Source organism: Pipistrellus kuhlii, unplaced genomic scaffold (genome assembly GCF_014108245.1).
Source record: "Pipistrellus kuhlii isolate mPipKuh1 unplaced genomic scaffold, mPipKuh1.p scaffold_m20_p_7, whole genome shotgun sequence".
NCBI classification, from domain to species: Eukaryota; Metazoa; Chordata; class Mammalia; order Chiroptera; family Vespertilionidae; genus Pipistrellus; species Pipistrellus kuhlii.
This window is the reverse complement of record NW_023425573.1, coordinates 19,387,099-19,402,362: the sequence shown is the minus strand read 5'-3', so window position 1 is coordinate 19,402,362 and position 15,264 is coordinate 19,387,099.

Here is a 15,264-nt window from a genome sequence, read left to right as displayed (position 1 = left end):
TAAATATAGCACACAGTGCTGGGTACTGCTTCTTTTGATAATGAAGATAACAATAAAAAGCAAAACAGTAATAATTGTTGCTCAGAAACAGACTCATAGGGCAGAGCTAGGAAGATGCAATGCCTGGAGGTGGAATAAAGAAAAGCAAGGAGCCCAGCCAGCGTGACTCACTGGCTGAGCAGTGACCTATAAAACAGTTGCTCATGGTTCCATTCCTAGTCAGGGCAAATGCCTGGGTAGTGGGCTCGATCCCCAGTGGGGGACATGCAGAAGTCAACCAATCAGCCTTCTCTCTCATCATGGATGTTTCTATCTCTCTCTCCCTCTCCCTTCCTCTCTGAAATCAATAAAACTATATTAAAAATAAAAGCTTAAAAGAGTGTGCTTTGGTCTGCTTTGTATTCTGGCCCCAATTAGGTCTGAGGTTGGGGCTTTCTCCTTACTTGCCACCTTTAGGCTTTACGATTTAATGCTTGTATGGTTTCAGGGACTCGGATAAGAACCACGATAATATCCCCTCCAACTAAATGCCAGGAGGATCTGTTAAATGAGAAATGTGCAGTGTGGTTGGTGTTGAAGCCCAGCAATAATACTTTGTGGTCACTGGCATTATGAAGACTAAAAATGCAGAACTGATAATCAATTGTCTTACACTGACTCCCACAAACTCCTCAGTGTTTCATATCAGTGGCCTAGAGACAAACATCTTGGTCCCAGGCCCAAGGATCCTTCCCTAATGGGCCATCACTACAAAGGAAAGCTTGTCACTTTGGGTACGCAGTTAGGGTTCACTGGTAAATGTGTATAAGTCATCTACAAAGAGAGTATAGAAATGGAAAGTATTAACGAAAATGTCCCCATTCTCCCAAATAACAGACCCTACCCCCAACCCATTTGTCTTAGGCAGAGTGGATCAAGAGCTACCTTTTCAATTAACTGAGGTGACAGCAGAATCCATTTTTTTTTTTAAACTCTCCCTCCACTCCCCAGGGAAAAATGCTTTTCAAATTGCCATCTGCTCCTCTGTCTCTGTGCTTGCTACTCTTTAATAGGATTTTGGCCAAATCCAACAGGAGGGCAGAGGGCTCGGAGGTAGGTAGGTGTCTGACAAGTGTCACAGAACCAGGACAAATGAAGGTGCTTTCCAATGCTTAGAGCCAACATGTTCCCACTGGTTCAATGTGCACGCTGGTCACTTTCCACCCAAGAATATGTATCTAAAATATTATTTTTCTTGCCTAAAACATAAGCAGCTTCAAGATGGAAACTTTTTTTTCTTCCTTTTCCCCTAAATACAACCCAATGAGTGTGTGTGTGTGTGTGTGTGTGTGTGTGTGTGTGTGTGTAGGGGGTGATTTCAGAACTGCTGAAAAAAACAAATCAATTCCTTTTGGTTTTTAAAAACTAACAAAAATGCTGAGTGAGTAAAAGGCAACAAGGCAGTGTTCAGTAAATGCGCCAGCATCGGGGTGGGGGAGGGGAGGTCAAGTTAAAATTGTGTTTGACTGTGGGAGTTTACTAAAAAAATTTAAGTACCATTACTGGAGATAAAATATTATATGTGTGCATTAGCTCTTGGCTGGATGGCCAATGCTCATGTACAATGTATAATTTTATATATAAATGGATATACCACCAATCAATGCTCTCTAATCTCAGCAGCACCCTCCATACAGCTCAGAAACCCTGTTATTTATCTGACTTCCTATCACACTTCCCCCTCAGGGCCAGTACAAGTCTTTTGTAACGCTGACAGGCTCCACTTTCAGACACACTCTAGCTGATGGCTCCTTCCCCAAAGGCTCCCTTTATTTTCCTCCTTTTTCAAGCAAAGGCCCTTCATGTGTAGCCTTGATTTTACCCCTTTCTATCCTTTTGGTGTCAGGATCTAAAATCTTCTTGCTAGTGCTCCAGCAAACGTTTCAGAGCTTTGCAAGGTCCCTGCTCTCCTTTGCTTCTCAGTTGCAGGAATTTAGCCAGAGTTCTTTGTTTACTGTGCCCCATAGACTTTCTTGCAAGCTGAACCACTGCCTTTGACAATCCCCGGATAGTGCCTAACTTTGCCTCATGCAAGAACCTTACAGAGTGTATCCTAGCTCCTTGTATCTCTGTTGCATCTTCAGTGATGTCTTTATGGAATTCTCTTATTTCAAAAAACATCTTCCTTTTAGCTCCTAACCATTTTCTTCTTTCTTTCACAGCTAAACTTCTGAAAAATGAATTTTTTACATAGATTGATTCTTCTTTCTCACCTCCCACTTGTATCTCAAGCCCTTAGACACTGGCGAAAAATCTTCCCTTAGCTTCTGCATTTTCCTGTATATATGTGTGCTGGTTTTTTTTTTTTTTCCTTCCTGCTGTTTTTTTCTCATGCTCTTCATTTCTCTCTCATTCCTTAAAGGTAGGTATCCTATGTTATTAAAAGTTAGAACATCTTGGAGATTTACTTCTTTTCTATATTTTAACAAATATCCTTATAACAATGATTCCAAAATCTACATTCCTATTCCTTCCTTTCTCCACAGCTCCAATGACCCAATATTGATTAATGGGTAGCTTCTACTTGTATGTTCTGCAATTATTTTTTTTTAAAAAAACTGCACGTTTTCTCCTTTTCCAAAATCTCTCCTCCTCTCATCTTTTCCGGTTTGTTAATGACATCATTAAAAATCATCGACAGAATCAGTGTTATCTTTACTTTCTCCTTTTTTTTTTTTTATCACCATGCTCTGAAGAACTCACTTCCCTCCCATCTTCTGTGGGTTCCTGTTTCTCCATTCCTATCCCTGAGGCTTTAGTCTAGCATCTCCCCCCTTCTCTTATCCATAATTGTAGTCCTCACAGGTATTGGTATTTCTGACTACCAGTAACATCTCCTGTGATCCATTCCCCCAAACTGACTTTGGATTTTATTTTATTTTTTTCTCAAACTCAGCTATCATCACCCCAAGTCTCGATATATAAAACTGTTCTGGCCCTGGCCAATGTAGCTCAGTTGGTTGGAGTGTCCTTCCACACACTAAAAGGTGGCAGGTTCATTCCCGGTTATGGCACATACCTGGGTTGTGGGCTATGACCCTGGTTGGGGAATATATAGGAGGCAGCCAATAGAAGTTTCTTTCTCTCTCTCTTCCTCTCTCTCTCTCTCCCATTGAAAATGAATAAATATATCCTTGAATGTTGTTGGTGTTGTTTTTTTACAGAATGTTCAGGACTCTTCTGCCTAAAGAGCTGAATTCAAAATATGTTTTATCTCATTTGAAATCTTATGCAACATTTTTTCTATCTTTCTATATGTCCCTTTTACTCATCCTATGATCAGTTTTTTCTTCCCCCTTATATTTCTATCCGCTGATGTTGAACCAGAAATTTAAAGACTAGTCCAAGGCCCTTGCACAAAGTCTCTTTTTATGCTATCAACTAGAGGCTCATTGCATAAAATTCCTGCACTGGGGGGTGGATCTCCTAGCCTGGCCTGTCCCCTCTCACAGTGTGGGGGTCCCTTGATTGGTTGCCCCAAAGAGATAGGCCCCACCCACCCATCTGGGGCTCCTAGATGGATTTCCCCAAAGAGGGTCCCACCTCCTCGGCATGTGGAGCCATGGGACCTATCTTCTCTGTGCAAAATGAGGGTTGTTAGGACTCGCCTCCATGGTGCATGCGGCAGGTGAGGTAGCAGAGACGCTGGGACCCACCTCCTCCGTACCATGTGGAGCCACGGGGACTCTCCCCCTTGACCTGCCTCCTCCTACCAAGGCAGTGGAGATACTGGGACCAGCTTCCTCCACCTCACTCGGATCGTTGGACCCCCAGGCCTTGCTGAGTAGAGTGGCTGGGTCCCACCTCCGCTGTGTGCACAGCCATCTTGTGATGGCGTAAGGACATCACGTTATCAGGGTTTGATGACCACCTAGGCTATTATTAGTATGGATAATAGCTTCTTCCTTATTATTCTAGCTTCTTCTGTAGTAATGCCTCCAGCACATACTTCTGCCTTACATTGCTATCAGGGGAGTCACATCTGTTTATCCCAAACCCCTCAAAGTACCTGGCACTTTGAGGTGGCACTCACTGCTCCATGGATCAAAGTAAAGCTGATGTTGACAATGATGGAAATAAGTACCTGATGCTTATTATTTTGAAGTAATTTTAAAAGACAAACATTTTCAAAGATTTTATTCAGTAAAGTCCAAATAAAGAAACCATTCATTTTTCATGGTTTATAATTTATTCTATCAGACAGGTGTAAAATAGCTGTGGAAAGGCAGAGATGCAAATTAATTATCCATTTAACCTCTCTGACAAAAGAAGATAATCTGATACCTTTTCATGCATCTTCCTTTCTTCCCTCTCAATCAGGATGATAATGTTAAATTTTACTGATATCTTTCAAAGACTGTATCACATTTACGGTCCTTTGTCACACCATCCCCTGCAGCTGAGCAGACTGTGGGCAGGTGATAAGGGTGGGTAAACGGAGCTCTTCTGAGAGGGAGCAGGTTTATACGGGATGCATGGTGATTAGGAGAAAAGCTGGCTTATATCCGGTGGGACTTCCATGTGCATTAACATATTGGAGGAGACCAGGGTTAATGATTCTGAATGAGAAGAATGAGTAAACATAGATTATGACTGCATTTCTGGAATTGACAATGTAAAATGAACTAAGGCTGCAGTGCACTGTCTGATCACAACTCCAAAGGATTTCCTTGCTGAACTGCAGAATTTTCTCTTGGGTGGATTAATACACAGAGAGCTTTGAAGAATTCTCATCCCTAGGTTCTCAGCTTCTTTGCTAAGAGAGAAAAAACATCCAACACAAACCACTAATTTTAAGATTGCCTAACAATAGCTTGCATAGATCATCATTTGCTTCTGATCAAGGCCACATTTCTCAGGGCATTTTTTTGAAGAAATGACAGAAAGAGAAAAGGTGATTGTCCCTCAAGTGGGTTTTAAAAACATTGTAAAAACACAGCATAGTCAAATATCTGTACAAAATTTAAATCACTTTAAAAAAATCTTTATTGTTGAGGTTATTAAAGATGTCCCTCTTCCCCCCTCCCCGCCCCCCATATCCCCCCTTAACTCGGGTACTGCCCCGCCCCAGGTCTTCGTTACCCTATTGTCTGTGTCCATAGGAAATGCATATATACATATAAGATCTTTGTTTAAGCTCTTCCCATCCCTCCAAACCCCTTTCCCTCTGAGAACCATCAGTCTGTTCCATTTCCATGCCTCTGATTCTATTTTATTCACCAGTTTATTCTGTTCATTAGATTTCTTTTTTTTTAAATACATATTTTATTGATTTTACACAGAGAGGAATTGAGAGGGACAGAGAGTTAGAAACGTCGATGAGAGAGAATAATTGATCAGCTGCCTCTTGCACCCTCCCCCCCCCCCCACTGGGGATGTGCCAGCAACCAAGGTACATGCCCTTGACCGGAATCAAACCCGGGACCCTTCAGTCCACAGGCCGACGCTCTATCCAATGAGCCAAACTGGTTTCGGCTGTTCATTAGATTTCTTATTCATTTATTTTGATTTTTAGATTCAATTGTTGAGAGATATGTATTTGCTGCCATTTTGTTGTTCATATTTTTTATCTTTTTCTTCTTCCTCCTCTTCTTAAAGAATACCCTTCAATATTTTATTTAATACTGCTTTGGTGGTGATGAACTCCTTTAGCTTTTTCTTTTCTGTGAAGCTCTTTATCAGATCTTCAATTCTAAATGTTCATCTGGGTAGAGTAATCTTGGGTATAGGTCCTTGCTATTCATCATTTTTAATATTTGTTGCCACTCTCTTCTGGCCTGCATACTTTCTGTTGAGAAATCAGCTGACAGTCCTATGGAAACTGCCTTGTAAGTAACTAACTGCTTTTTTTTTTTTTTTTTTTTTTTTTTTAACTGCTTTTAAGATTCTCTCTCTTTAGCTCTTGGCATTTTAATTATGATGTGTCTTTGTGTGATCCTCTTTGGGTTTCTTTTGTTTGGGACTCTCTGTACTTCCTGAACTCAATATCCAGTAGTTTGTTTTCTTCCATTTCTTTTATTTGTGATGTGTTTCTTTGTCTCTGTATTTTGGCTGCTTCCCTGTGTTGTTTTTTCAGTGTATTGGGTATAGCTGCTAAGTCTCCTTGAGTTGACAGAGTGGCCTTGTGTAGTATGTATCGTATAGAGCCCAGTGGCTCAGCCTCCTCAATCACTTTAGGTGGACACTCTAGGTCAGTGGTCACCAACCAGTGGTCTTTAGATGTCCAAAAAGTTGGCAACTGCTGCTCTAGATGCGCCCCTTTGTGGGCTGTGTGCATAGTCTTATTATAGTTGAGACCTGATTGCTCTTGATGTTGCTGGAGGAATTGATCTTTAGGCCAATTGGCTGTGAGGACCAGCTGTGACTATAACGGACAGGAGACACCCTTATGGAGCAGGACTTGCTTCAGTGAGGCTGTGGTGTTCACTGAGTCTACCCCTTGAGTGCATCACTTATGGATGTGTAGAGTTATAATCTGGTATGTCTGACACTGACCACTGAGTATGCTGGCTCTTGGTTCTCTAGGAAGAGTAAAGTCAGTCGCTGCGTGGGGCCACCCACCAGGAACTACAGAGAGATCTGCAGGTTCCTTTTCTTTATATCAGGCTTTGAAGTGCCCAGATGAGGCCCAGCTGTGAAGCAAGACAGGCTGGTGCTGGTGCTAAGTCTTGGGCCTTTAATTGATAGGTTTGGGGCTCCCTGACCCAGCTGCAGCTAGTTTACAGATTTTATCCTGAGGAAGGACAGGCCATTATATGCAAAAGCCACTGCATGCAGCTAGAATGGAGTTGTAAATTGGATGGGGTGAGATTTCAGGGAATCAACTGAGTGGAACAAACAGAAATGGCTACTAATCAGTCTTGCTACTGGGAAGATCCTACCACAGGAATAATGACCCATGCAAGCACCTTCATCTGGGAGAAAGTTACTTTCCTGGCCCAATGCCAGATAATCCAGTGTCCCCCAGAGCCTCACCCTGGCTGGAGCTCAGAGGAAGCGAAACCTTGTAAATTCAATTTGTGGTGCAAGGGCAAATTTAGGTGGAGCAGCTGGGTCACTGAGCTCCAATCTGCACTAGTTTTTATAGTCTGTAATTACAGGGACATTTTTTTTCAGCTCTGGGACCCTGGGATGAGGTCTGGTGTGGGGCTGGGACCCCTTGCTTCTCTGGGTAGCTTCAGCAGAGACAATCTTCCTCCTTATAAAAAAAGCAGCCCACATGGGTGTTGAATCAGCCTGTTCCATGCCTTCTTGTCTCCTACCAATCTTAGTGTGCTTTCATCTTTATCCCTCTAGTTGTAGTACTTCCATTCAGCCAGCTTTCTGGTGGTTCTGGATGATGATTGTTCTGTATTTTAGTTGTAATTTTGATTTGGTTATAGGAGGCAGTGAATACAGGTGTTTGCCTATGCGCTATCTTGGTCTCTTAATCACTTTTAAACAAGCTGAGAGTAACTGACTTCAAGCTCAGTATATTCAGAAATAATTACTTAAATGACTCACTTTAAGCCTAAATTAATTTTTAATATGGCCATTAATTCAAAAGGAAAGCATTTGTAGCTTTCCTTTAAAAATAATTATATGGCGGAAACCGGTTTGGCTCAATGGATAGAGCTTTGGCTTGGGAAATGAAGGGACCCGGGTTCGATTCCGGTCAAGGGCATGTACCTTGGTTGCGGGCATATCCCCAGTAGGGGGTGTGCAAGAGGCAGCTGATCGATCACTCTCTCTCATTGATGTTTCTAACTCTCTATCTCTCTCCCTTCCTCTCTGTACAAAATCAATAAAATATATTAAAAAAATAATTATATGTTAATCATCAACATTGTATGGTATTAATTAAACATTCTTTCAATGATGTTCTTGCCGTAACCAGTTTGGCTTAGTGGATAGAGCGTCGGCCTGTGGACTGAAAGGTCTCAGGTTCCATTCCGGTCAAGGGCATGTACATTGGTTGCGGGTACATTCCTGGTAGGGGGTGTGCAAGAGGCATCTGGTCGATGTTTCTCTCTCATCAATGTTTCTAGCTCTCTATCCCTCTCCCTTCCTCTCTGTAAAAAATTAATAAAACATATATATACCAAATGATCTACTCTATTTCCTACAGGGTATATATATCAGCCAATGGGAAATCAGAATATTTGCAGGTGTCCTAAATTTAATAAAAATTTTTTTTTAACCTAGGTAGACACAGAGTAAAGGATTATGGGAGGTAAAATGCTGGCTAAGCTTGCATCCCACATCACATTTGCATTCAAGGCTAGCAGAATTTGCTGAAGAAAATAAAAAATATCAGGATCTGCTTCTCTAGTAGAGAAATAGTCTAACTCCCTAAGCTACCCTAGAAGGGACTCTGGATCTGAGAGTTAGATGACTTCAGCCCTGCTTCCCAGATAGAAAGCTGTGCCTCTTGCCCTCAGTCTTCCATAGTACCCTTCGAAAATGCCAGCTCATTGTTTCCTCCTCCTGCCTTTTTTTGTTTTTGTTTTTTTTTTGTTAGAAAGTTACTTCCACTTTCTGCATACATTTTCTCATCAAATTAAACTTTGGCCTCACTAATTTACTAAAATTATCCCAGTGGCCACCCACTTCAAGTCTGTTTCCTCAGTTCTCATCCTATCCTGACTCTCTCCATATTTGACAAGAGTAGATCAATTTATGTTCTAGCTTCTCCTTAATTGTAAAAAGACAAGGTCACTCATTAACAAGCAGGTCTTCCTTGTAGATTAAAAAATAAAGCTATGTTATTTATTATAATATTACATATAGAAAACATAAATATATATACAAGCATACATAAATTATATGTAAGAATATATAAATTCACACATATATGAAATGTCAGAAAACACAGTTCAACAAGCAATATAGAAAATGGCCATTATTGTACTTGCCTACCACTATTTTAAAGACCTTGATTGATGCTCCTCCTGACTTATCTTTTAAACACCTTGATGTATGTACTTCTCGATTGTTAAAAATAAATGTAAGTCTATACACACTGAAACAGGATCACACATGATTTCATGTTCTATACTTTTTGAAATCCTTAATATATTTGAATGTCTGTCCATGAGAACACATATTTACCTACATTGGATGGGCCAGCTGTTTACCTGTTAGCTTTCGGGTCTCCTCTCCACCATTCTCCCACCCTGTCCTAGTCCTCGGGACTAGTCTCTGCAACCTCTGCTTCCTTTTCCCAAGAGCTTCCATTTGAGTTAGGCCAGTGGGAGATAATGGTGAAAGCAGGTTGGGAAGATGGGACAGCCTGGGTATTTATCTTCACCTTTCTCTGCTTTGGGTGGAGGCTAGCAGACAGGCTGCATAATTTCTGAGGCCCAGTGCAAAATGGAAATGCAAGCTTCTTGTTAAAAAATTATTAAAAATTTCAAGATGACAGCAGAGCATTACACCCAGTATGCCAGAGGCTCTTCGAGTGTGGTGTTCTGTGTGCCTACAGAGTACATGGGAAGGAGCTGGCTCTGACCAGGCAGGGGATCCATCACTTTTTAAAAATTTATCTTATTTTTTTCTTTATTGATTAAGGTATTATTACATATATGTACTTATTTCCTCATTGCCCCCCCCCCCCCCCACACACACACACATTCATGCCCTCACCTCCCTGTTGTCTGTGTCCATTGGTTAGGCTTATATGCATGCATACAGGTCCTTTGGTTGATCTCTCCCCCTTTACCGCCACTCTCCTCTACCTTTTCTCTGAGTTTTGATGGTCTGTTTGAGGCTTCTTTGTCTCTGGATCTGTTTTTGTTCATCAGTTTATGTTGTTCATTATAGTCTACAAATGAGTGAGATCATGTGATATTTATCTTTCTCTGACTGGCTTATTTGGCTTAGCATAATGCTCTCCAGTTCCATCCATGCTGTTTCAAATGATTCTGACTCCTATCTGATGGCCTTAGCCCCACAGGCCTTTGGATGACTTCCTGGTCAGCTCCCTTCCAATTGTCCTTTAGCCCTGGGGGTGGCAGTGGCTTTCTGTGGTTGTAAATCCTTGGATTGTCCCACTTTCTCTGTGTCAGCTTTTAGCTTTCCCAGCACTTCTGTAACTAGTTCTCCCTAGTAAACTCCTGCTAATAAACTACCTATCTTGACCCTGGTTGCTAGCTGCATAGAGATGGTAAAGAACTAGGCATTGTTCAGCCACTTCCTTTAACCGGCTATTATTATTTCAGGCATCACTAATGTAGAGATAACAGCTTTCTTCTGTGAGACTGGAGACCACACTTAAACTCAGAATCCTTCTCAACACAGGGTTTATTGTAGTTAATACATGACATAAAATGGGGTCTCCCAGCTCTGCATGATCTTTATTTATTTATTTATTTTATTTATTTTTTAAAAATATATTTTATTGATTTTGTACAGAGAGGAAGGGAGAGAGATAGAGAGTTAGAAACATTGATGAGAGAGAGTGATCGATCAGCTGCCTCTTGCACACCCCCTACTGGGGTTATGCCCGCAACCAAGGTACATGCCCTTGACCGGAATCGAACCCGGGACCTTTCAGTCCCCAAGCCGACGCTCTATCCATTGTCCGGTTTCGGCTCTACATGATCTTTTAAATAGCTTTATGCTTTGTACTGTGGTTATAGTGTGTTTTATTGAACTAATTCCTAACTGGTAACAATTAGTATGTTCTTAATTTTTCACCAATTTAAAAATGATAGTTTTGCATAGGTATTTTTGTTATTTTTCCAGTTGTCTTCATGATGTCCTTGAAAGGAAATTGCTAGACCAAAGGGTAATTACATTTTATATTTTGACATATATTCCATTTAGAATAGTTGTATAAATAATAGAATGTTTAGGTATGATATGCCTATAGTATGCTATAACGAATCTTTTTTTCCCAAGCACTTGAGATTCATTACATTTATTTCAACAAATTATTTTTGTAATTCCTCTTGGAAATTGTCTGCAGATCCAGTGTCAAAGGTATTATTTGTATTCAACTTAAGATTTATTTTTAAATAAAAATAGTGTTGCTCAGCTTAATCATCTCTCAGTTTCCAGACTTGCTTTGATTTTGAATTATTTTTCAAAAATAAAATTCTGTTTTCATGTGTTGAATTTTTCTTAGTTTTAAAGATAATCGAAACAATAACACTCGAACAGAAGAGTCAGAAACTCTTTTAAGAAATTGCTGCAGTCTTATTTAAGCTTATAGCTTCCTAAACTAATCCCTGTGGTGGGGCAAGGTAATATGCATTGAGATGTGTCAGCTTGGCATATTTATTTTATTTTTTAAGTAAATCTTTATTGTCGAAAGTATTACATATGTCCCTTTTTGGTATATTTGTTTTAAAGCTCAGTGGCTTTGTGTAATAGGGGAACCTCATCTTTATTAGTGGCAGGCTACATGTACTGTAATTCCTTTAATCAAAATATGTTGTCAAGGGAGCTGTAAAGAATTTATTTGGCTTGGTTTCATCAACATAGCAATGGAACTATCTCATCTATAACTATCTCATCTTTCACCTGGAATTGTTCTGACTGAAAACAATGTTTTTCTCTAAGTACACAGTAAATCATGCTTTTTATTTTAAAAGATAGACCATCTTCCAAAGAGCTTTGGGTTGTTCCATTTTGTATAATCTATTCAAGGTAATATCTAATTTCCCAGTTATCCAAGGAGAGCATGGAATAAAAATGCTCTCATAGAGTTAATGTTTTCTATTTCTTTTCTTCCCAAGAATGTCACACAGCTTTCAAATTATGACAGAGCAAACATAAACTTTCTCCTTCGCCCCCTTTGGTTAAAATCTGTGGGTTTATAGGCAATGTCTGGCTTCAGTAATATGAAATTCTTTGTTAGCCTCAGAAATGGGAGATCAATGACTTATTCTTGTAATCCCTTAACTCTTAAACAGTCTACCAGGAAGGTGGTTTCAAAAAATTAGACCAGGCTTTGCGTTTAGATATAGACTCAAATGAGTCACTGGGAATGCGTGTGCCCCTTTTTGGCACTATGTTCTTATCCCATCAGACCAATAAATTCCTACAGGTCTCAGCTCTTTAATTCCCTCAAGGAGGACTGGGATAAAGAACATCAGCCCATTCTAAAAAATCCCGCTGTTTTTATGACACACAGAAATAGCTACAAAAAATACCTTAATCATTTACTTGCAGAACCATGTAACTCTCCCCCCCCAAAAGTTAATGATCACTAAGGGCCCGCACACATGCACACAGAACCCTGGCCCTTGGGTCTACCTAAGTCACCTTTATGGTCCAGTCCCAAAATAAAACTATACTTAGTTCTCTGAATTTGTGTTCCTGCTCTACACTTCAGGGTTTATAGGCTTCCATTTCATTTCCTCTGGTAGCCATGTTGCTGCTATAACATTTCAGTTCCTGAATAAGGTACTTAGCAGGGGCAGACTAATCCAGCTTACATTTGGTGTAAAATTGATTGAGACCTGTCTTTGTTAATCAGAGTCCCCATAGGCTATCTGGACCCCTCATCCTCACATCGATACTTTCATGAATTTGTGTGTCTGAAATGACCTTCCTTCTCCATTCCACCTAATGGGATTCTTCCTTCTACCAAAGCTCAGAGAATTCCTACCTCCTCCCATGAGTCTGATCTAATTTTTAATATTGTTAGAGTTTTAAGATTCTCTTTCTTCTTTGAACTTCTATAATATAAAATATAATGTTTTATCTTAATATATTTTATTATCATTATTTTGTGTAAATGTTTTCTAAAGGGGACTATATACCTTCCCATGGTTCAGTGGTTGAGCATCAACCCATGAACCGTGATTCAATTCAGAGTCAGGGCACGTACCTGGGTTGTAGCCTTAATCCCCAGTGTGGGAAGTGGAGGAGGCAGCTGATCAATGATTCTTATCATTGATGTTTCTATCTTTCTTTTCCTCTCCCTCTTTGAATCAGCAAAAATATATAAAAATAAAATAATAGGGAGTATATGCCACTTAAAGGAGATATTGCATATCTCCTGGCAATTCTCATTCCCAACATTTCCCAACACAGGGCCAGAGCAAGAGTTAAATTGCAGTGCTCAGACATTCCCATCATCTTTAGTAATTTAATCTTTGTGCAGTGAAAGATGCAAAAATACAGGAATTTATGGGTTCTGTTCAAATCGAATACTTGATGAGACAAATTATTTTTCTCATTTTCATTGTTTTGATGAATAATTATGTCAAATGTATAATATATTGTTTCTGATATTTATGTGTATTATGTTTAATATAAATCCATTCTCACTGTTACTAATTATAAAAAATTTAAGAAACATTTTTTTGGGGGGAAAATGTTTATTTCTAATTTTCTCTCAGTATTTTATTCTTTTCTGAGCTCTCTTTTTGTATTTTTCATTTCTATTATGCTCCCAATTTATACTAATTCTCAAGAATCTACAGGATTAAGAAAGAACATGTATATGCATTCAAAGCTTACAAAACTTGAAAATATTTTTTACCAATAATGTAAGTTTGAGTAAGTGTAACATTTTTCATCATTAAAATTATTTACTTTTCAAGACAGTTAATTTTTTTCTAAATTGTTCAAAATTACTTATTAAGATTAGAAGGGAATCTTATTAATAAATATAAAAATTCTAAATAAAATTAAGTTAAACTGAATTACAAGATTTTAGCTAAACATTTTTTCCTTTTTAAAAAAGGAACTTTTGATTATGAAGAACTTAAACAAAAAAAGTAGACAAATAGCATAATGACTCCCCATACACCTCTTATCTAGCTGCAATAATTGATCAGCTAATGGACAATCTTATTTCATCTCACCTTCTATCCCTCCTCCCATTTTAAAGTAAATCACACTTGTCATATAATTTGATTGTAAATACATCAAATCATTACACTATCATTATTACACTTAAAACATGACAATAATTCCTTAATATCATTAGATAATTAGCAAATGTTTAATATTCTAATTATTTCAAATGTTACATATATTTTTAATAGTTTGATTCAAAATCCAAATAATGATCATGCATTGCAATTGTGGAAATGCCTTTTAAGTCTCTTTGTCTTTATGCTTTCCTCTCCTTTTCTCTGTCTCCCTGTTTCTCTCATTCTCTTATTTTCATGTTGTTTGTTGAAGGAATCATCTTGCTCATATGATAGACTTTTCCCCAGCCTGGCTTTTATTGATTACATCCTTATTGTGTTATTGAACATTTTTGATATTGATATTTAATGAAATGTTATTTAATACTTTGTAAAATTACTTAAAACTGAAGAGAAGCACAAAAGAGCTGGAAACTATATTTTAATATGCAAGAAGAACTTATGTTTGTGCTAAGAGAAAGATTTCACAAGTTATTTGATTTGTCTTATGCCTAAGCTTCCCCCATTCCATTGTCTTTACATTGGCTGTTTCTGCCATCAGGAGCAGCACAACATATACAACTCTCAGGTTTTGTTTATCTCACCACGGCTATTGGGTGAGAAATCAGGAGAAGCATTTCCTGGGGTATGAATGGTATTAGCCATGAGAGCAATGTATAGACCTAACTAGACCTATAGACAATAATGGGCAAAGACTGAGTGCTGGGCCCAGGAGAGAGGAGCCCACATGTGTACTCATTCTGTGTGCACTGATGACTCTAATGTGCAAGAGCCAAGGCAGGGGCTCTTCTCTGAATCTAAATTAAGTAGTTCTGTCTCCTGCTGTGGGCAATGTTTACAAAGCTCAGTTATTCGAGTCAACACCTTCATAGTTTTTGTTATTGTTTTATACCTGTGGTTGGCAAACTGCGGCTCGAGAGCCACATGCGGCTCTTTGGCCCCTTGAGTGTAGCTCTTCCACAAAATACCACAGCCTGGGAGTCTATTTTGAAGAAGTGGCATTAGAATAAGTTTAAGTTTAGAAAATGTGACTCTCAAAAGAAATTTCAATGGTTGTACTGTTGATATTTGGCTCTGTTGACTAATGAGTTTGCTGACCACTGCTTTATACCACTTGCAATATCAATTGCAAGTTTTCTCTTGCTGAACAACAAATTACCACACACTTCATGGGCTCAGTTTGCTGGATTCTCTGCTCAGGGTCTTATAAGGCTGAAATCAAGGTGTTAAAGTAGCAGTGTCTTATTTGGAGACTAGTGTCTTCTTCAAAACTCATTCAAATTTTGAAAAAATTCAGATTTTTGAGATTGTAGAACTCAGATTCCTGCTTTCTTACTGCCTATCAAATGACACACTT